The sequence below is a fragment of the Equus asinus genome, chromosome 19, assembly GCF_041296235.1.
Source record: "Equus asinus isolate D_3611 breed Donkey chromosome 19, EquAss-T2T_v2, whole genome shotgun sequence".
Taxonomy (NCBI): domain Eukaryota; kingdom Metazoa; phylum Chordata; class Mammalia; order Perissodactyla; family Equidae; genus Equus; species Equus asinus.
The window spans coordinates 11,665,759-11,687,582 of NC_091808.1; the positions used below are offsets into that span (position 1 = coordinate 11,665,759).

Genomic DNA, 21,824 nt, shown 5'->3' on the forward strand with positions numbered 1-21,824 from the left:
CAAAAAATTCTTTATTATATTTTTAAATGATACACACATTCATTTTGAAAAAGTCACAGATTTGCACTACTTTTCTTCCCAAAATAAATCTGGTTTATCTCTTCATTTATTCAAGTCTTTCTTAAATGTCCCTCCAAAATGTTTTTCAGTCTGATTTCACATAGAATTTCTACGTTTAATTTTTATTTATTATTTGATTCCTGTTCCCAACTTTTTGAGATTCATACCCTGGAATAAAAAAATAGCTTTACACAAAACAATTCTTGGGAATAGTCAGAGAAAAAGCTAAAGAGGTCTTGTCAATATAACGTTCTACCAAGTCTAAGAATGTGAGACAGCTTCAAGACAAAGTAAGTTTGTATAATTATAAACCATTACTGTGAAAAATTCATTCTGTACATAACAGTACAGGTTTTTGCACAGGTGCCCCAAGATGCTCTTCAGAAAATGTCACTAACAGCTGTGTGACCAGGGCAATGAATTTACCCTGATTCAAAGTTGGCTTCTCCTAAGCAAAATGAGCATAATTATGTAACTGTGTTATTGCTTTAGATTAAGCCAGGTAATGTGTGTTAAATAAGTTGTCTGGGACCGGGCACATAGTCAGCCCTCAACAAATGTTAGTTCTTCATATGAGAAAGCTTTTATGGTGCATAATTAGAGCAAAAAAGAACTAGAATGCTGGAAAACATGATCTTTCTTTAGTAGTAATCTTGAAGCCTTGTCTTCAACTTTACGTCTTTAAATGGCCACATTTTAAAGCATGCCTCTTTTCAAATGGTATTTTATTACTGTATCTGTTTTCTGTGGCTGCTTGAACAAATTACCGCAGACTTGGTGGCTTGAAACAACAGAACTAAAATCAGCGTCACTGGGCCAAATGAAGGTCTCAGCAGGACGGTGCTCCCTCTGGAGGCTGCAGGGGAGAATTTGTTCCTTGCCTCTTCCAGCCTCTGGTGGCTGCTGGCATTCCTTAGTTTGTGGCCACATCACTAATCATCCAGGCCAGCATCTTGAAATCTCTCTCTGCTCCATCTTCACATTTCCTTCTACGTGTGTGATCAAATCTCCCTCTGGCTTCTTCTTATAAGGATACTTGTGATTACGTTTAGGACCCATCCAGATAATCCAGAATAATCCCCCAGTGTCAACATCTTTAATCACATCAGCAAAGGCTTTATTGTATGAGGTAGCATTCCAGAGATTAGGGCTTTATACTTTGGGAGACTATTATTCAACCTATTACAATCGTGTGCTGCTAAAGTTGCTTTAAAACCATGCAGAAATACTGTGATAAATTTAAATTAAAATTGGAGAAGTTCTTGACAAAAATAGAAAGAATTTATTTCATAGGTTATATGGTTTCCCCATTTCAAACAAATCCTTCCAAAGTTTAAAGAAATTGCTGAACAACTTTGTTGTTCTGGTTATTTCTTGAGGAGGTGGGAGTGGGGGTGGGGATGTTGAAGCTGCCAGGGCAGATGAGTGCTGTGCTCAAAGACAACCAAAACCTGACACCACAGGAGTCGATGTTTTTAGATCTTTTTCAGCTCCAGAGCCTCTGGAACAATCTATTCAGAACCTTTGAAACCCAACATAATAGAGTCAGCAGAAGGGAGACACAGTGTGAAGGATGGCTGACGTCCAAGGTTCAGTACCAGATTTATGATTATTCTACCAGTGGAGGCAGGGAACTTAACAGGAGGTATGGGAAAAAGGCTTGTGACATTTCCTTTGTGACAATGGAAATAGCAGAACAGCCTAAGCTTAAATGCTATTAAATCACTTCCGGAGACTTTGGCGCATGACGGAAGGCTGTGCAGAGGGGGAGGCGAGTTCCCAAACAGCTTTTGCATTTCATGCCCACTGCGGGCCATTAGCATGGATTATCCAGGAAAGGTGAAGGCTCCAAGGACTGTAAGAGGTGAAGTGACCGGACCCTTAAAACAGAGAGCTAGAGAGCAAAGTAAACACAGGTTTTCGTATTTTTCCCAAGAGAGTGGTAAATAACAATAATAATAATAATAAGACCATGGCTCTCTTGCACACAATACTTGTGATTATGGGGTTGGGTGAATGGGGGCGCTGTGGCTCTGAAAGTAGCAACAAGAGACTGGCCCAACCTCTTCTCACAGCTGAAGAGGACCTCTGTGGGAGAATGCTGAGCATCCACGGACGGAGGAACACAGGACGCCCAGTATTGCTGACAACTAGGTATGCAGCACAGTGACCACCACCATGGACACAGGGCAGAGCCTCCTACCATTTTTCCATCCTGCGATCCTTCAGGATTCTCACACAACACTAGGGAAAGGAAGGGACCTCCGCCTGCCAAACGTGATTGGGACTGAGCAATTGCCTAACCCTGCTGAGGGAGTTTAGTAGTGGTTTTAATTTTATTAGGAAAACAAAACAACGTGATGTGACTTTTTTGACCTTCAGTGTTGTTTCTCAAGCTCATACACACTGTATAGACATATGGCAAAAGTTACAAAACTGGGGCCAAGAATCATTGCATTTAAGAAACTTAGTCTCTATATAAGGACAGATCTTGTAACTTCTTATCAAATAAGTCTCAGGAAAATCAAAACTCCCTAAAATATGACTTTGAAACAAAACAAAGAACCAAACAGAGTATACAAAATTCTTCTATTTGTGTAAAATAGGGGGAAATATTTATGTACATGAATTTGCTTAAATATGCATAAAATACCTATTGAAGGACTCACTTGGCATTTATGACACTGGTTTCCTTCCAGGAAGGCAAACTTAGTGGCTGGGGGACAAGGATGGGAGGGAGAATTTTCTCTGCACGTATGCGCTATGAGCGGCTGTGAGACGGTTTCTGTTGCTACAGACTCAGTAGGCCCAAATAGCAACGCTTATTAATTTACAATATTGCAAGAAAAGGACTCACTTTAGTTGCAGAATTAAAGAAAAGACATCATGGTCAAAGGATGCCCCCCAGCAAGGAGTCTGGAGAGGCAGGTTTAATTTCCAATTGTCTACCCTCTGTAGGATCATATCAGACTTGCTTTTCCCTCTTGAATCAGGAACCACTGATATATGCAGAGAACTACTCAGAGACAACTCCAAGAGTCCAAAAGTCAAAACATGCCCAGAGAACAACTTAGGACAACTTCAAGACTCTTGGCTGGGGCTTCTTATACCTTGCTGGTCAGGTAGGCATATTTCTTACTATGTCACCAGCTCCAATAGCAAGAGCCCACTGGAGGTCTCAGTGAGACCAGGTACAAGTCGTGAATCCCTCTGTTATCAATGAACAATGCTAAAAAGCTGGTACAAACTGCTCCCAAACTCCTCAGACCCATGGTCACAACATAACACTGTGAATGAGTACGTTTCACTTCTTGACCAGGGACTGGGATTGTGCAGGTACCACGCCAAATCGCTCAGGTCAGTTCCAGGCCTGATAGAATTATTCCTCACACTGCAGTGCGCTTCAGTGACTTTTGAATTTTGAAGTATGAGACTACAAAAAAGCCAGGGTTTGATCAGGGAAGCAGAACCACCATTAGTATTATGGAATAAAAGAATAAAATCTTGCACAATTGCGCAAGAATTTGGAGAACGTAAGGGTCTGAACAGAGGAATTGGTGGATCAGAGAAAAGCATGTGTGGGTGGACAAGATGAAGTCTGCAAGAGAGTCTGGGACGCCAGCATGCCTCGTTGCTGATGTAGGACTGTGAAGGAGACTGGTGGAGAAGTCTGTGGAAGGTCATTGCCTTGTGGTCTTGGCATTTGCTATTCCTCTGCCTGGAACAGCCTTCTCTCTAGATATCGACAGGCCTTGTCCCATCATGTCTTTCCTGTTTTACTCAGACGCATACTTCTCAGGCCACCTATTTAAAACTGTAACCCAATATTCTCACAGATTGTTTTGTACGTTATTTTTCTTCTGTTGCTTATATTTTAAAACATTCTATATTTTATTCCTTTATTTTATCTTCTATCATGATGGCAAGAATTTTAGTCTGTTTCGGTTCCTCTTTTATCTGCTATGCCTGAGACAGCAGGTGCTCAGGAAATGAGTGTCAGCTTTATCAACAATGAGGTCATACAAATTTTTATTCTTGGATAGCTTTATTCTCTTTAAGAAAAAAAAGTATCTATTTCCATATCCTTTTAATAAAAGTATTGTGTGAATACTTATGATAAATTCTCTAGTCTGCACCCAAAGATGCGTGATTTTCCCCAGGTAGAATGAGCAATCATTTTACTCAGCTAGCCACTTGGGTACATTTCTTCTCATCCTGAGATATGAAGTTGCCAAGACAATCTGATTCTGAGTTATAATTACCTTTTTAAGATAAAATGGTGATACATACTCCAAGTCTTTTTTTCTGTTCTGACCCTCAGTGTTAAGGTTCCAAGCAAATAGAAGTAAAATTGCTCAGGGAAAGAGAAGATTAAATAATTATGGCTCCTTCTGAATAACTTAATTGCGACATTGTCTCTGGGAAGTAGGATAATTTATAGAAATGTCTCTTCTACAGATGAGGACATAGGTACATGGGGGTCAGTCAGTATAATTCATCAATAGGCTAGAAAAGTGCTCACATATTACTGGTCCATGATTTAATTTTCTTATAAGACATTCTTGACATTGGATATATTTAACCTGGAGTTTGCATCAATGGCTTTTGTGGGATAAATTTGCATAGTAGCAAACTTGGGTATGCAAAAGGGAACTTGTACAACTCAACGTAAAGTTCCTTGCTTTGAGCTAGGACAACATCTCCCCAACACCCTCTTCTGATCTGTGAGTGCGCCTGCAGTGCCTGCTGCCACGTCCACACCCATGCAAGTGCCAGGTGGACACAGTGGCTTGCTCTCCTAGACAATCTCTTCCCTTTTGTAACCTTGCACGTCCTCCTCATGGCATGGAAAGCGAGCAGTGGAGGCAAGATCGTCTGTGCCTCATTCTCAGACTCACGGACCTGTCAGCCATCCCTGTGCCCCTCCGTGGCTGTGTGGCCTGAGGAGATCTGCTGAACTCCTGTCTTCAAGACCCACTTAGGAAAGAGGTGATGGGGCTTAAGTTCCCTGCTTTCTTTTCATCTCATAATGGAAACCATCAGTGTAAATGATATTATGCTTTCCTTCGATCATTTCCCATTCCCCAGGTTTGCACCCGGTTGATGAGAACACAGAGAATAGCCTCTATTTCTCCACGAAAGCTTTTTATATCCCAAACTCTCTCTTCCCTGAATCAGAGAACCTTCTGCAGAGAGACGTGGGGATGTGGAGAAGGAACGGACTCTGCCCCTGCACTCTCTTGCTAGTGTGTTCTATTGTATACCCAGTGGTACCTTTTGAACCTAGAAATTATGAAACTTACCTTTTTTGTTGTTATTGTTGGTTGCTCTGTGAACCAATTACTGCCTCCCCACAAGTGAGGGTGGTCCAGCATCTCACAATTTAATTGGAGGAGATTGTGAAACAGTTTATTCCATCACAGTTTTTAGAGTCTTTCTTTTTTTTCTGACGTCACTTTGTCCACAGTTATGCCAGCCAACTGTAAGAATATTTAGAATCTTCTTAGGCATTTCTGTAGTGCTGTACTCTACGCTAAACACTCTGCAACTTTGTGGTTGTTGTCAGTGCAGAAGAGGAAGTGGTGGTGAGCAGGGGGAGTAACCCCACGGAGATGGGACTATGACTCATGCAGATAAAACGAAATTTTAAAATGAAATGTTTCTTCCTGAAATCTTATTTTGATAGCCTGACAAAATTTTTCAGGCTGCTTCACATAGATGAAATAATGAAATCTTTTGTATTGATATCTAAAATTGTGGGGAAAGCTAGTTCTTAAAGAACAGATAAATTTGTAACTAATTGACTCTGTGACCGATTTTGTGGCTGATAGCTGGTGTGGTTAGAGACTCTTGGGGTCCAGTCCTTGTTCTCTTTGTCACCGGCATTGTGAACTTGTCCAGAAATACTCTCATGTGAGCAATGGGCATAATATTTCCATTTTGGATTATTGTTGAACTATTTACTTGGGATACTGCGTGCAAATCATTGCAAACAAAATGATTTAGCAGAAGAATATTCTCTTAGCTCAGGATATATGTTGTTTGGAAAATATTCAAATGTCCATTTGCTTCTAAAAATCATTTGTCTCTAAAAACATGAGAAATGAGAGAGGGAAGTTAAAAACAAGTAAATAAAACAACAGCAACACTGAGTGAGGCAAGGAAGGAGAGGACAACAGATTATTTTCCAAGTATAAAGGGAAAGAGTGAACTAGATTTGTTCATGCAAAATTGGCAACTAGTCTTCCTATTCTATAAAGCCCTTTCTAATAGACAGAATTTTCTAAAAAACATTGTTTGATGTTTGAAATGACTATTCCCTTTTTAAAAAAGGAAAGGAAATATAGTTCATGCTCTGCTACACTTCCATTTTACAAAGCAAAATTTACATTATTCCATTCCTCTCGGCTATTATGGGGATAATTTTGAAGATCAGCTTTCGTTCTAAAAAATGATACCTAAGCATAAAAACTAGAGCTTCTCAGCTTTATTAAGAAGGAACAAGAACCAAGTTGAAAAACCAAGAGTGAAACGTTTGAGTCAACTTCCTGAGTTATCTCATTAGCTCAGCAAACATTTAAGTGGGAAATATAATGGCAAGCACCCAATTTAACCAGCAGGCGCGGTAAAATTCTAAGAGGTTTTCATAAAGTTCTTGTATACAAGAGATTCACAATCTCCCTTGAAAGAAATTGGAAGCCGAGGACACACCAACGCTCCCTCCTCCCCTCATCCTTAAGGTAATGCAAAATTTTCTGGAACAGACTCTTTATCTGACTTATATTCACTCACCTGGAGCCAGTATTTTTTCAGTGAACCTCTTCTTTTGTAGCATGCTATTACTTCCAGCTCATGCTTTTGGTTCTACATTAAAGTTATCCTCTCTACGGTCTCTGTCCACTGCACATATCTCAGAAATTATCAAAAGATAAAGCTTCTCTTTGTAGTATCTTCCGTGTGCCTGTCCACTATCTGTTATCTAGTACTCTACATCAGGGGTTTTACTGAGAGTCCACGTGACTCCTTCTCTTGGCTCCTCAGGGTGAGTCTTCTTTCTAACAGCATATCATGTGCTTGTCTACACTCTATCTTTGTCAAATTTGTTGCTATTTCAGGCAGGTAGATATATCTTCCCCTGGTTTCTGTAGAGGTGTGAATTTTTCCCAATGTAAGCCTCCAGTAATTTCAGTGGATATTTTAATGAGAGTTGGAAGTTTAAAATATGGGCTCAGATCAGCAGGTTAGACTCAAACTCAGAAATTAACATTAAAAACAATAGCTTTCTGGGGTCGGCCCAGTGGCGTAGTGGTTATGTTCACATGATCTGCTTCTGCAGCCCAGGTTTGCAGGTTGGGATCCCAGGTGCACACCACTTGTCAAGCCATGCTGTGGCAGCATTCCACATAGAAAATAGAGGAAGATTGCCACAGATGTTAGTTCAGGGCGAATCTTCCTCACCGAAAAAAAAAAAAAAAACAAGCTTCCTCATATGATGAAGCTTACCTGAGAAAGCTTACCTGCATCTCTTGGACTCAATCTTTTGTTCTCTTTTGACACCAATTTTGTTTTGTTTTGTTTTGTTTTTTTGAGGAAGATTAGCCCTGAGCTAATATCTGCTGCCAATCCTCCTCTTTTTTTGCTGAGGAAGACTGGCCCTGAGCTAACATCTGTGCCCATCTTCCTCTACTTTCTATGTGGGACGCCTGCCACAGCATGGCTTGCCAAGCAGTGCTAGGTCCGCACCCAGGATCCGAATCAGCAAACCCCAGGCTGCCGAAGTGGAACATGTGAACTTAACCCCTGCGCCACCGGGCTGGCCCCTCTTTTTTATACCAATTTTATATGTTTGAAAAACATAGAAACATTGTTGACTTAGAGACAGATAATGTAATATCAGCAATAAGTTAACATTTGCAATCACGGGATAAAATATGGTCAATATCTTAAAATGTCTATGTTCAAAATAAATCACTTTGTTCCTGTTGCCTTTCTTGTCAATCAAAGCACAATATTTCTAGTTACTTAGCTGCGAACAGCAGACATATTCACCTTTCTTTTTTTTCATTCCTAATATATCATCATTCATCACAGTTATGGCCCCCAGTGAATCTTGCTTTCCTGTATCCATGCACATCGACTCATTGACTCTGGGCTTGGCCATGTGTCTAATGAGACATTAGCAAATGTGAAACAAGCAGAGACTTGACAAGTGCTTGTTCATTGGAACTTGACTACATGGAGGTCCTTGTGGAGAAGCCAAGTCTAGTGTGAGAGAGACACATCGGACCTGAGTGTGAGGCATCTTAGACCATTGAGCTCCACTTGAGCCATCAGACAACTGCAGCCATGTGATTGACTCTAGGTAAGACCAACAGAAAGCCACCCTGCTCAGCCCAGCCCAAAATGCCAAGCCACAGAATCAGAAGTAAATAAAATGGTTGTCCTTTTAAATGACTAAATTTTAGAATAATTTGTTAGATAGATTTAGATAACTGATATAGTCTTTAACGTACATATTAGCTTCATGGAAGCTTTTTCTTTTATGGATGGGTACAAGTCTTTAACACATTACAAATTAACACCCTATTGTGAGATATAAATTGTCCAGTTCATACATGCCGTGGTGATGAGAGTGTGCTGCCTAGATCTCTTTTAGGAGAGAACTTGCTCTGAGAAAGGGAAGAGCTGACGATGTTCAGCTGCTGCAAGTTCAGGGTCCACTATCACTTTCTTGCAGCTCTCTCTAGGCTACTCCCAGCCGATGACTGAGCATAATCGGTACTCTAGAGCCAAGCCATTTCTGCCCATTGTGGCTCCTCATATGGACGTTCATTGCTCTGGAGCTCCTCACTAGCCTAGCTGACAAGTTCTCTGAGCGGCGCCAGAGTTGCATTCACTTGTCCTGCCTTCAACAACATGCCATTAAAAGACAATCGCACCTGCATTCTAATTGCCAATCTCACATTATTGTCATTGGAATTGTTGCATTCTTTCTCTATATGAAACGTCTTGCTTTTCTCTGGCTAGGTTCAAGATTTTATCTTTACTTTTCTGCAGTTTGCTTATTATGTCTCTAGTTGTATTTTCCTTAGAATTTGTCCTGCTTGAGTCTCACTGAACTTATCAAATCTCTAAATTTATGTCTTTCACAAAACGTAGGGAGTTTGGGGCCATTATTTTGTCAAATATATACATTTTTCTATCCCATTCTCTCTCACTGATAGCTGTATGTGATGTACCGGGTACAAGCAACTTCTGTAGATAGACCGTTAATAATGTGGTGAGCAGTGTGGGGAGGGGCGGCATTGTATAATCGTATGATTAGGTCTCTGTCTTTTAGTGAGCCTGTGCCTCTGAACTGCGAACTTGACAGGTGCTCCTCAGTATTTTTCTCCACCCTATGTGGGACAGGATGGTTAAAGTGGGTGCGAGTTGGATATTTCCCTTCCCCAGGTCAATTAGGCTCTGATAATACTCTAGCAGGTCAGGCTCTGGTTAACCAGTTACCCCTGAGGGCAGACCGTAAGAACAGAGGGCCCTGATGTAGTTTCAAGATGGTTCCTTTCCTCTTCTGGTTGATAGAAGCCCAAGGGTCTTTTTCTCTGATATTTGTTTAGGAATCTAGTTCAGCTCCTAGAGGTAAGTCTCACAAAACTCGCCCCCTTGACTGGATCCGCATGGAGTTTTTAACTCTCAGAGTCATCCGCACTGATCCTTCAGCAATCCACCCATTACCGTTCAGGTTTTCCTATTCCATCACTGGTTCCCTGAGTGATTTCCTCTCTTGAGTCTCTGCTTTGGCAGTCTTGACTCCCCGTATTCACCTGTCTGTCCCTCCAGGACTGAGGACGTTGGATTTGCCCTGTGTGCTCCCCTCTCTTATGGATCCAAGAAGAAGTTATTGATTTTTCAGTCTGTCCAGCTTTTTACTTCTAGTTAGGACAAAATGATGACTTCCAAGCTTCTTGCATGCGGAACCAGAAACTGGAAGTCATCGTACAGTGAGTTTTAGAAACTTTCTCCTCTACACTAGAAGCACAACTCCTACTGCATTGAATTTGAGTGCACTCATTGCTTATTATTCTTGCTATTTCTGCTCTAACCTTGGTCTTTGTGAGTTTTAGATAGACTGTGTAATGGTTAATAAATAGTTTAAAACTAAGTGAACTGTTTCAAGAATCTTCGGGCCTGGAGTAGAAGAAGAAAAAAGAAATGTAGAAGTAAGTCGAATGGCATGCAAAGATATTTCACAGAAATTTCATACTCCTGAGATGGGATGCTATTTCTTTGAAGAATCACCCCCACTGATGTGTAGATTCCTGGTTGTCAGGGCAAGAGTGGAGAATAAGGAATGTCATGTTCACTGGCACCTAAAAATAGACATATTTTATGAAGGTCTAGCAGAAAATAATACAAGACAAGGATGTGAGCAATTTCTTAAAGGATTGAGTTCCAGCTGGGGAGAAGGAGTAGCATTACAAGGTTTCAGATGAGCAATGCTAAAAAGAATGAGACATGTACTTGAGTAATTTATGTCCTGAAGTTTACCTACGAAGTTTCAATGTTCAAAGCCCAAACTCTAGCGTCTGGTTAGGCACTGATAAATCACTATAAACCTCAGAGAATCACATGGCTTTCCCTTGGTTCAGGATACAGCCCACCCTTGCCTCCTCACCACCATGCTCTTCAATACCAGTTGATGTCTAACAAAGGCTATTCATTTTCTCTCATCATCCTGCTCTTTTCTCTTTCTATTTTATTCTTGAGAGTAGATCCTGGCTCAAGAGTATGTAGAAGCTTCTCTTCTCTATCTATTGGGCTCCCTCCTCAGCACTACCATCAACATCTTTGCCATTAACCATATATTAAATATCCATGATGTGCGAAGTCCTAGGGATTCAAGACACATCATCTGTACATTAGTATTCATGGTATCATACCAGTGATAATTAATTATGCAAGTAGTAATTTATTCAGAATATAGGGAAAGTAGGTCTTAGCTAGGAAAAAGGAAAATAAATCAATTTGGAAGAAACAAATTGGGAAAAAATGACGATAAATATGCAGAGACCAATTTCATGAAAGTAACTGGTTCATCTAGAGGAGTGAGGGAATGTATCTTTGAAAGACAATTAAAAGCAATATGCTATGGAGTTTTGAATGTCAAGTAAAGAAGTGTGGATTTTATCCTGCAACAGGGAAATCATTAAATGTTTTGAGGAGGGAAGTGATATATACAGTTGAATATAGTTAAGAATAATTGGGAGGCCACAAATTCATTTATTCACCATGTACTGAGCATAAACATGGCCCCCAGCTGCCTGAGGTAGAAAAAGAATGGATGCACTACCTTCCATAGGAACTTTTCATGGAAGAGGGTGAGAAATTGCTAACAAAAATAACTATAACACAACGTGTTTAGTAATATAGAAAAATATACCAATGCATTTTCCTCAGGTCAGAGAAGTGAGAGTGATTTATTCTACTTAAGAGGAAGCATTTCAGCAAGGGAATTATAAATAAGATTTCTTTAACCTAATCAAGGAGATAAAGCCAGTTTCAAGTGCAAAGAACAGTGGGCTAAATGACACAGGATCTTGAAAGGTCAGAAAATGTTGAGTGGGACAATATGATTGGAGCTGCATAAAAACGCTGAAACCCCTGCATTAAAGCTGGACTTTTACAATACGTTGAAGGGGTTAATGGACTTGAAACTTTGGAGGTAAAATAATTTATTGCAAAGATCACAAACAAATGTTTGGCTCAACACTACACAAGCATAGTGTTAGCTTACATGGATGGATAACTACTGTTGAATTTAATATAATCTGAAATAAACTATTATTAATTGTACGCTCTGCATGTGTCTGGCTCCCCACTGAGCACTTCACATTGATCTACGTTCTGAGCTAGCCGGTAGACTGAAAGCTACTTCACTCTTTCAACAAATATTTATTGAGCCTATGTGCTAGGCTCTCTTAGGGGAACATAGTGAAGAAAACAGGAAAATCCCTTCTATGGTGATACTTATGTACCTATTGGCACCGTCCTCCTCATTGCTCTATCCTATGGGCCACACACAGTGTTTGGTACAGTCACACGTGCACCTCTAGCCGAGACCACCTGGAGCATGTCTGGGCTCAACAAGTTGGGTTTATCATTAGTTGCCGTGAGGGAGACTGTACATCATGGAGAACCTTGAGACCTCTCAGTAAAAGAGTGAGTCCTGGAGCTGGCCGTGGTGTAGTGGTTAAGTGCTTTGGCAGCCCAGAGTTCACAGGCCAGGATCTTGGCACAGACCTATGCACCGCTCATCAAGCGGTATTGACGTGGCATCTCACATACAAAATAGAGGAAGATTGGCACAGATGTTAGCTCAGGGGCAATATTCCTTAAGCAAAAAGGGGAGATTGGCAACAGATGTTAGCTCAGGGCCAGTCTTCCTCACCAAAAAATAAAGAGTGAGTCCTTCCGAAAAGGACTTATTCTAGGATTAGAGTGTGTTTTAGGTGATTTGGAGAAAAGTTCAAGGAAGCAAGGATTTTCTCTATATTAGATGCTGTTAGAAAATGGACAATTCTATGATTGGGAATAATACATTTTGTCTACAAGGGGACACCAGAGCAAAGGTAAGAGAGGGATATTTGTTAGCTGGCTATTTGTTGTGGTTTTCACAGTGACTTGGTTTTTGCTGTGCTTAGACAAAATTATGAAGGGGTCTTGCTTTTTGTTTCGCTTCGTCATGGTTGTAGAGTGACCTTGTCTGATGTTAGTGTTCTGTGAAATTATTTATTTCCAAAAGGAGAACAACGTGGTAGAGCTGTGAGTGCTAGACCAGCTCCTAAAAACACCAACAGAGATGTCTGGGCCGTTCTTCTCTGTCTCAGAATTGACCATTCAATTAATTGAGATCTACTGTAACCATTCCCAAACTCCCGTCCGCTCACCATATAGGAAATGGCATTCTTTTCTAGCCTACACAAATAGTAACAGTAATAGCGGTGTTGGTGATAGATTTCATCTTACAAACTAAAAGATTTTTCTTCTTTGTAGTTTCAATTATAGTTTCAACTCTTCTCCATCTAAAGTTGAGACTATTGCTCCCACTATTTTATTTTCAGTTCTTGCTTTGACATTTTCTTATCTGTATTCTGTACTTCTAAGAAGATGTTTGTTTTGTCCTCAATGGCAAAAAGGTTTTCATGTCCTATTTTTCTTTCTGCATTTACCCACCCTGGCCTGTGCTGAGATCCCACACACCTCTACTACTCCATGACTACCCTCCCACCTGGGCTGGGATAGGACCTCCTGCCTGGTGAAATCTCCACACTAAATTGGTTATGTCGCTACAGCAATGATGATGGTGACCTCATCACTGACCCTTCTCCCTCAGTCACCCCTCTTGGCTCTACTAGCAAGAACTCAGGGCTCATATTCCAACTCCTAGTCAGGCTTCCCATTAAGTGGCTTCATGTCTCTCTGGCTGTGTCTCACATAACTTCCCAAAGAAACTTCTAGACCTTCATAACACACACTGAGAAAGGCCATGGATCCTGACATTTTCATTCTGAGAAGAAAAATCATATTCTGGTCATGCTTGGATGACTGCCTTAAGGAAATAGATGACCCTTTGTCACCATTTATATTTCTATCCCTTCAAAAACTATCTAGTTCTCTCACACTTATGGGTGCTGTATTGACGTGACATACTGCTGCTTTCCTAACAGATGATCCCTTCCCATAATCGGTATATTCTTGAAAACTTTCTTCTTCCAGTACATGTCAGTTTAGGTTTGAATTTGCTACCCTGTCTGATTGATAGCAGCTGAAGTGATATATGTTACATTCTAATTATTCTTTAAATGTAAAATGTCATATAAGGTTGTGTCTAGATATTTTGCAGGACGTTAGAGCAAACACACAGATACACACAGAGAGAGAAGCCCGACAAGTTACATGGTGGTACCTCAACATTATGTGTGATTTCTAATTGTGAAGCTAGCCTGCTGCGTCTTCCTGAAGCTGGACAGACTATGTGGTTGATAGAAGTGATTGCCAAAGTCCACAATTTGAGGCAAATAGAAATTATGTGACAACACTTCTAAAGATCCTCGTTTATAGTTTTCACAGATTCTCACATTGCTTGTACTATGACTAGCTTCTGACTAGCTGTTTCAGTACACACAGTTCTTTTTATGGTTTTCTTTCCTGCCTGGTATGTATTATGTAGTAATGCATATTTTTGTTATCTCAAATCAAATTGATTTGCAGTTGGGAAAATAGCTGCTCTGGAGATCAGTTGATGCTATATTTGCAAAAAGAAAAGTACAAAAGAAAATCAGATATGCTAAAAATATAAAAAAGCCCTAGTTCACACCTGGTTTAATTTATTCTGTCCACCTTTTTGTTTGTTTATGCTTCCTATAACTGTCCATTAGAAACACTCTCCTTGAATAAGCATGTTTGCTATTTTTTCAGAGAAAAACACTGGGGACCCTGAGGATTTATTATTCATAAAATAAACTGAAAATTTTTAAAAATGCTGTCTAGATAAGAAACTGCTAAATTGGCTATAAAAGCCATTCAAAAACCAACCTAACACCAGAGACACCGAAAGCACAAAAAAGAAGCTCATGTTTCTGACTGCTTTCCCATCTCAGTTCCACATTGAAAATTGCTTCATAAAAGACATTGGTAGCAGGTCAGGAATATAGGAAACAATTTTTTTTTATCTTTTGATACCGAAGATAGGCTTATTTTTGATTATACAGGATGCAAATTTCCTGATTTGGGTTTCAGTTTTCTTGACTCTGTCTTATAAAAGATGCCAAACACTAGGGGCAAAAAAGGGAAATTACTCATCTTGGCGTGTGATGTTTATAATGTTCCTACTGAGCTACACATCTGTCATGGGAGCAGGGAGCGCATTATTACAACTTGGTAAAGAGAATGCAGTATATTTTTCAGTCTAAGTATAACATAAACCACTGGACAGAGACAGAAAGGAAACCAAATTAACATGATGAGCAAAGGGGAAAAGGGCTTTCACTGCCACAAGCAAATGTCAAGAGCAAGTAGCAATTATACAGAAAAGAATTAACATTCAAATTTTAAAGTACAGTTGACGTCTCATGGACATAATGCCCTATCTGTGGGCACTAATGAGAAACAGAGTTTGTTTTTTGCCTTGGTGTTGGACAATCCTAAAAGAGAGCAGACCAAGAATATTATTTTTAAAGAATGAACAATTATTTCGCTATGTAATATTCTGTAAAATGTTCAGATATACGAGAAATGGAATTCAAAGATTGAATATTTTAAAACAAAACTGAAAGCTCTTTTAAAAAATTCAGATGTAAGTTAATCAGAAAAAAAATATTTTTTAAAGGTTAAAACTATTGAAAAGTGGTGTTTTCATACAAATAGGCTATGAAATAAAATTTTAAGCAAAGAGGAAATAAAATAGAGGTTAAAAAAGAGAAAAATCTATGCAAATCAACTATTGGCATTAGTCTTTAATAGAGTTTAACTATTCCTTGGGTATTCCTAGCTAAATGCTAATTATAGTTTGAAAAAAAAATACTGATTTAGGTACCACTGAAGTATCATTTATGTAACTATATGTAGTAGATCAGTAGTTAGATGACAGATAGGTGTAATAGGTAGATAATAGTAAATAAGTGTTCAATAACTTTATTTTCTCCCCTTGCAAATGCTGTAAGATATGGAATATTTTTTATCTACATGCTTTGACCTACAGCAATCCCTGGGAAGCTGACTCTTGCCTTAGAAATGAGGAAATGAAAGAATGAAGGTAGTAGGAGACTTTTCACAAGGCAGTCCACAGAGAACCAGCAAGAAAATCTGGGTCTTCAGATTCCATCCCCAGGGTTAATGAGAGCTGCCTGGTTTTATTGTTTACTGAGTGATCATTTTTATGTCCTGAGAGGTAGGATACCAGTGTTGAGGAGGCAGAAATCTTCTCCTCACCCCTCTTGAGTTCTTGTGGCTGCACTAATAATAAAATTAACACAAGACAGATTAACAAGAGAAAACCCAATTTAATATGTGTGTACGGGAGATCATAAAAATGATGCTCAGAAAAGTGACCAAGGCAGGCAGCTTTTCTGCTTCTCACCCAGAGAAGCAATACATTTGTGAGTATTTGACAGGACAAAGAAACTTAGGTTTGGGTGCTTAATTAACAAGGAATCCAAGCAGAGTTTGGGCTTGGGGTAGTAAATTAGTAAAAAAGTAACAAGGTTTGTTTATACAATCTTCTTGGCCCTGAATTCTTCATCTCTGATGATAAAGATGTCTCCTTAGCTCCTGGTACAGGACAGATACCTTTCACATGAGAGATTTATTTCCTGCTTTCAGGGGGAACAGAGAAGGTCAAAATGCCCTTTTTGCATTGACTGCTTCTCAAATAACTTTAATTTAAAATAATTCATATGCCATTGTAGGATATCCTGCGGCAGCCTGCCCTGGGCCCCAACACAACATAAAGGCTTCAGTGTCTGGCCACAAGACTCGGTTTGGAATCAAAACCAGCTTCACCATTCATTAGCCAGAATATCTTTGAAAAGTTCAGCTCTCTCATTCGTTTCCTCATTTGCAAAATAAAGCTATTAACAGTATCTACTTCTTTTGGTAATTGTATTAACTAACTTAATTATGTGTCTGGCACAAAATAGTGTTCTATTAGTTAAAGTAAGGCTATTAATAAAAGTTTTGAAATTGACAATGGTTCAAACCAGGTTAAAACTGCCTTAAGCCATCAAATTATATATCATCGTCCATAGTCGTTTCCCATTGTAGCTCTCATCATATTTTTAATTAGATCACTAATTTTAAAATTAGTTATTTACTCTCAGTTGCCTCGTATACTATAAATCCTCTGTGAGGTTAATGGTGGTGATTTGAGTGTTCATAGCAATACAGCGACAGCGACTAGCACAGTAATTGAACAAAATAGGTGCTTAATAAATGTTTGCTTGACCTTGTATTTTACAGTTGAGGAATTACAGAATAGGTAAGCTAAGTGACTTACGAAAGGTCATAGGGTTAGTGATAAATAAACCCACATTTAGAAGCCAGGGTCAAGTTACAGCAGTCATTACCCATCATCAGGGCTGGATTCCTGGGTGTGTGACTTGTGCAATTGCACAGGGCCCCAACTTAGAAGGGCCCTGAGTGTGGTTTAGCGCTTATCATGCTGTCTTGAAATTCTTAATAATTTTTGAACAAGGAGCCCCGCATTTTCATTTTGCTCTGGTCCCTGAAAATTGTGTAGCCTCTTCACCACTGTGCTGTCTCATATCCAACCTTCAAAACAGACTCGAATTTCCCGGACTGAGAAAAGCCTTCCACAAATTAATGCAGAGGTGAAGACTTGGGACTCCTAATCTACAAGAACAGCAGAGGGAATGGCTTCCTTCCCTTTGGCTCTTCCCAGGGCCTTGAACATTCCTCTTTCGAGAGCTGGCAGGGCCAAATGACAACTGTATTGCGCCTGAGAGAATTACGTTAGCTGTCCCAGCTGCCACCATGAATTGACAGCACAATTGCTCTCATCAGACCCCTGAGGCCTTACTTGAAACTGCAACATTTAGATAATAAACAACATCATCTTGCACATAAAATTCAAAGCAGCCTGTAGCACTTGCTGCATCCTCCTGTCTTGAAGCTTCTTTCTCCTTCACAATGTAAATGCTCCCTGGTTTCCCAGTGCCTCATTCTGCAAAACTTCATCTGGGTTTGTCTGTTTTAGAAAGTGTCCCATGCCCCCAGGCTCCTATGAAGTTACTGACAAGGTGAACTGATAGACAAATTAAAATTGAAGTGTTAATTGTTATTGACAAATCTGGGTTTGAAACAGCAGCACAAATAATGAGCTGCGCCAACCTTCTATTCCCCATGCACGGTAATGCGTGGGCCACAGACACTCAGCTAACACTCCCCACCCCAAATATCTCCCAGAAGCTGATCAGTTCTGATATTTTCACAATCTGGAGGCCATTAGTGGGCTTATGATATAACCCCTAATAAAATACAAATTATCATGGCAAAAGAATAAACTAAATCATAGATCATACCTATTGCTTGCACTCCGTTGTAAGTTTATCAGATGCTTTCTGGAATCTAGATTTTACAGTGATTGCAATGCTATAAAGAAGGGAGGGGTGAGAGGATGGGGGAAGAATTGGGCTCTTAACCCTTCCCAGCAATTCAATTACCATTCTTTAGTCAGATCACTCTTCCTCTCTGAAAATCTATTGCGTAGCTCCTATAAGTTCCTTGCTCCACTCACCCTCCCCTGTGGCTTTCTCTTCTTTCCTTATTTTCAGCAGAAGACTGTGGCTCTTCTTTCCCAGGGAAAAGGTAAGCTAGTGGGTGGATCTTCCTGTTACCAAACACACAAACCTATCTGCAGCTGTACCCCCCGATTCTAATGGAGACAATGTCACTTGTGAATTGTCAGCTGTTTCATCTCTGGAGCTTTCATATCAGCACTTAAACATTTTAAGCTTTTCCAATCTTAAAAATAAAAAACAAAACCCAAGATGATAACCATACCTTCACCCTAGCCTATATGGCCCTAACGCTATCTGTCATGGTCAAGTGCTCAAAAGTGCTGTCTACCTTCTTTGTCCACTTCCCTCCTCCCACTGACCATTTGGACCACTCACACTACATACCATCTGACTGTCCCCATGCTCCATGAGTGCCCTCACTAAGGTGGCATCATGTGATTCAACACAATGGATGCTTTTCAACTTTCATTGAATGTAATGTCTGAACAGAACTTGACATTGACAAGTGTTCCTTGAAATACTCTCTTTTTTTGGCTTTTCCTTACATTTCTCCGGCCAATATCTCAATCTTCTTTTCTAGCTCTTTCTCTTCTACACTAAGTTAAACCGTTGGGAATTTTTCAGAGCTCAGCTCTAAATATTTCTTTTCTTCCCACTTTATCTTTTCTAGGCTCCCTTGGCACACTCACTCCTATGATTCCATTTACTATCTTTGTGCTCATAGCATGATATTTCTACCCAATATAATATTTCTGCCAAGTGTAATATTTCTGCCAAATGTTTCTTTTCAAGACAAGCCTATCTCCTATATTCTAGGCTGATATGTAAGCCTGGCTATTGATGTGCCCACTGAGAAGTCTCCGGACACCTGAAACTCAGTGCATCTAAAACTGAACTCAGGGTCTTTCCCCAAGTATCTTTGCCTCTTTTCCCTTTGGAATTCCTTATCTCAGTAAATGATGCCACCATCAACTCTGTTGCTCATGCTGGAAATGTGGAAGTGATTCTTGACTCTTCACATTCCTTCAGCTCTTACTTCTACTCAACTGCTAAATCGTGGTGATTCTGACTTCAAAATATCTCTCAAAGAGATCTGTTTCTTTTCTGAATTCACCGTCACCACCTTAGTCTGCACCATCACTTTCGTTTCACCCAACGTAATAACCTGTAACTGGCATTTCTCACCCATACAATTTACCCCTCCAATCTAACCTTTCTTAGAAGTCAGATAAATGCTTTTCAACTTCTAATCTTTGACACTTTTCGATTTAGAATTCAACTCAATTTGGTAGCATCCTATTACTTCTGATAATGATCTGAGACCTTAATCCAAGCTGTAATTGCTCACAGGATACAGACCTTGTGCCTGCCTCATCTTGAGTTGTTACAATTCTCTGTACTTCCTTCACAGTGGAACCTTGAATGTGACCTGCTTCTCCTTATCTTAGGGCCTTTGTCATGTGGTTCCATTTGCTTGGAAATCTCTTCTTCCTAATATTTACCTGGCTACATCCCACTCATCTCAGAGTATGCCTCTTAAATATCACATTTTCAGACAATCCCACTCAATCCTTCATATCAGGCCCCTGCTTTATATTTTTATGGTATCTTGTATTTCTATTTTGAATACTTGCCACGATTTTAGTTATTTGCATATCATCTACCCAACCCTCACCACAGGTCTTAGCCAAAAACCTTCAAGAGGCAGGAATCATATCTGTGTCTTCCATTTCTGTGAACCCTACATTTAGCCTTGCATCCTACACAAAATGGAAATTTACCAAATATTTGTTAACCCAATGAATGGGCAAATGTAAAATGCTTTGAAATTTTGTAGATTAAGACCAGGGTTGCCTACAGGCTGGGCCTTGAGCTCCTGGAAATAGCAGAGGGAGGATTATATATACCTAGGAAAAATGAAATATCTGGTTTTATTAAATTTGGTCAGCTTTGAAATGGCCCTAGATTGTCTCTTTATGGGTACACTGCTATGCTGAGGGACCTTTCCAAAGACATGACTGTCATAAGTCTACATGGCTCAGACAGCCTCTGTGGTCTGTTTCTAGGATGAATTGGTTGGTATTACTTCTCTACATGTCACAGAAGTAAATCCCCAAGCTTCACAAGCTGGGAATGCACCACATCACACCATACAGAGGCATTGGGAGACTGAGTCTTATCATCCACAATGCTTTCACCCATGATGTGTATTTCAGTGAGCTACACGGATTTTCAATGAACTTGCTGTTATATTTCTCATCATTATTTTTTACTCTTTTTGAGATTAGAAGCAACAATAGGACTGTCATTTCTAAAGTATACTAGCAATAAAATAGTTTTTTTGCTTAAAAAGTAGAAATACTTCGCTGCATGAGAGTAAATGCTGAAAATACTTGTTCCTTCTTTACATCTTAGCACGTTATTTTTCTCCAGATCTTTCTTAGAGGGCTAATTATATATGCTGTGGGCCATTTGCAGATTTAACTGCATCAACTTGTTTTCTGTGATGCAGTGACGGTGAAAAAATAGTGGAGAAATATGGTATTTGATGATATTGCTTTACCTCCAAAAAAATAGATGGGGACATGCAACGTATTTCCTGGCCCTGAATATAAAATATCTGTGTCTCCAAATCAGTAAACTATAAATTAATGAAAATATAGGGCTAGACTATGTGTGTCCATTAGTTTAGATAACAAAGCTTGTTCCAGGAAACTGCTAATAAATATGCTTGACAGACACGAACCTTCATGTTATTGTCATTAAACAAGACAAAGCACAGCAGCATAGCATTATTAACATGATTTTTCCATTTCTCCCATATTCTTATTTGTCTCTGCTTCTACTTAATGGAATGTTACTAGTTTAAGGTCATTTTTTTCCAGCAATACTTATAAAAGCTGAGCCAAAAATATCCTTCTTTCTACTTGTTTGTATCAATACCACTCGTATTCCTAAAGATACTTTAAAAAAAAGTATTGACATTGACCCAAGAGGATTCATAGCACCTCTGGCTTTTTTTCATTTCTAGAAAGAATTCAGAGGCACACTTGTCTCAACTAAGGTAAGAACAAGCATTTGTCTGCTTTTTCCTAGGAAGACTGAGAATTCTTAAGATAATTTCCTACAGCTCTGAGAGCACTTAGGGTTTAATTATGTAGTTGATTGCATTTTCTTTGACTTCATAGACAGCAGAAAAATGGAGTATATGTAAGAGCAGGTCATTTATAAGAAGGAACACAGGAAAGAAATTATATGTGTTGAATTGATGATTACTCCAGTACTGAAGAATTGCTAATAGGAAATAGATGCCATTTTCAGCTATTCTGTTGACAAATCTTAACACAAATGGTAAGGAAAGAACTTAGATAAAATACAGGGATTCTGCAAAGACTCAGAGAATGCATCCTTCTTTCCGTTATTAACAAGAATACCTCTGGCTCACCT

At 39.5% G+C, this 21,824-nt stretch overlaps 2 long non-coding RNA genes across 3 annotated transcripts in view; one reads left to right on the forward strand and one right to left on the reverse strand.

Moving 5' to 3' along the window:
• Positions 1-7,823, reverse strand: LOC139041048 (uncharacterized). Of its 2 annotated transcripts, none has more exons than XR_011495527.1 (3): positions 6,853-7,823; positions 5,364-5,540; positions 1-1,954 (listed from the first exon to the last, which is right to left on the reverse strand). It is a non-coding gene; the product is annotated as an uncharacterized lncRNA (long non-coding RNA). The 2 variants fall into 2 exon arrangements; XR_011495528.1 differs by having other exon boundaries at positions 5,364-6,148.
• The window catches only part of LOC139041047 (uncharacterized), a 26,394-nt gene continuing 11,217 nt past the window's right edge, over positions 6,648-21,824 (forward strand). Inside the window, exons 1-2 of the long non-coding RNA XR_011495526.1 lie at positions 6,648-6,800; positions 8,152-8,422. This is a non-coding gene — a long non-coding RNA (uncharacterized lncRNA). The remainder of the gene's footprint in view (positions 6,801-8,151; positions 8,423-21,824) is intronic.